Genomic DNA, 1,552 nt, shown 5'->3' on the forward strand with positions numbered 1-1,552 from the left:
GATATGATGGTGGTGGTGGGGTGGTGGTGGTTGTGGGATGATGATGATGATGATGATGAGATGATGGTGATAACGATGGTGATGATGGTGGTGGTGATGATGATGATGATGATGATGGTGATGAGGATGATGGTGGTGGTGGTGGTGGTGGTGGTGGTGGTGATGATGATGATGATGATGATGATGATGGTGATAACGATGGTGGTGGTGGTGGTGGTGGTGGTGGTGGAGGTAGTGCTGGTGATGATGGTGATGAAGGGTAGTTGGTGGTGGTGGCGGGCGGCGGTGGTGATGGTGATGATGATGATGATGATGATGGTGATAACGATGGTGGTGGTGATGGTGGTGGTGGTGGAGGGGTGATGATGCTGGATGATGATAGTGATGAAGGTAGTGGTGGTGGTGGCGGTGGCGGTGGTGATGGTGATGATGATGATGATGATGAAAACTCACTGTTTATTTTACTGGGTATGATGGAAAGTGTCAGCTGCCCACGGCCCGCAGGCTAGGGTGACACTTGCTCACTGATCGTGCTTCAAGAACCCTGCGGAGAAGTCTTGCAGTTCCAAGCAATCATGACTTCTGTAAGTGTTCTGTCTTTATATTTCTACCAAATTTTCTGAGCCATGTTGGTCATGGAATGCTGATATCTCTGAGCATGCCCACTACCACTGCTATCGTGTCCACTCTCGACATTGCCCAGAACTTGATTATTTCCCATCGTGGTTGTTTAGTTTTTCTTACTTATCTTTGATCCTGTTGTCACCAGGATATGCTATATCGCTTATCTGTTTTCTTGCTGGCATGGATTAGATGTTTATCTCACAAACTAGTGCTTTCATAAACTTGAAAAGCAACATTTTTGGATGATGCCCTCATGAGCATGAATTTGTTTTAGTGTCGTAGCTATGCCTGTCTTTTAACTGGAGAGTGCGATATACCTGTATTTATATACATAGAATTACATGCTTCGCCCATGGCTAACACCAATCCATGGGGTGTAACTCTTGGTTTCTTTTTTAAAATATTATTTGTAACAAAATTTTGTTGTACCTTTTTGCCACCAGCAAGCCAACATGGAATTTATGTACCTTCAGTGTAAAAGAAGCTATGCACGTCCAACCAGCCAGTATCCTTGAAGAGGAATGTCACTATTCAGCACATTTTCGATGGTAGCATATATACACACACATATATTTATATATATCACACGTGTATGTATATATATATATATATATATATATATATACAGACATGCAGAAAGTAAATAGACACCTTTAATTTTCAAAATCTTTTATTTGATATTAATTGGTTGAAGGACAAGTTTCCTTCTAGCTGCTCATCCATAATACGCAAGCTTTTGCAGATATGTAACACACGTTCTTGGACTAACTTCTAGCTGTTTTACAATGTCAGAAGCCTTCAAATGGGGTTCATTTTCCACAATTCTCTTCAAACAGCGAAACTTCCTTTCCGAGGGACCAGGTTGGCCGGGACGAGAATCTGTTGATTCTTTTCCTTGGCTTTTAAATTGCTTTATAATTCTATTAAC

The sequence above is a fragment of the Octopus sinensis genome, linkage group LG7 (genome assembly GCF_006345805.1).
Source record: "Octopus sinensis linkage group LG7, ASM634580v1, whole genome shotgun sequence".
Classification (NCBI taxonomy): Eukaryota; Metazoa; Mollusca; class Cephalopoda; order Octopoda; family Octopodidae; genus Octopus; species Octopus sinensis.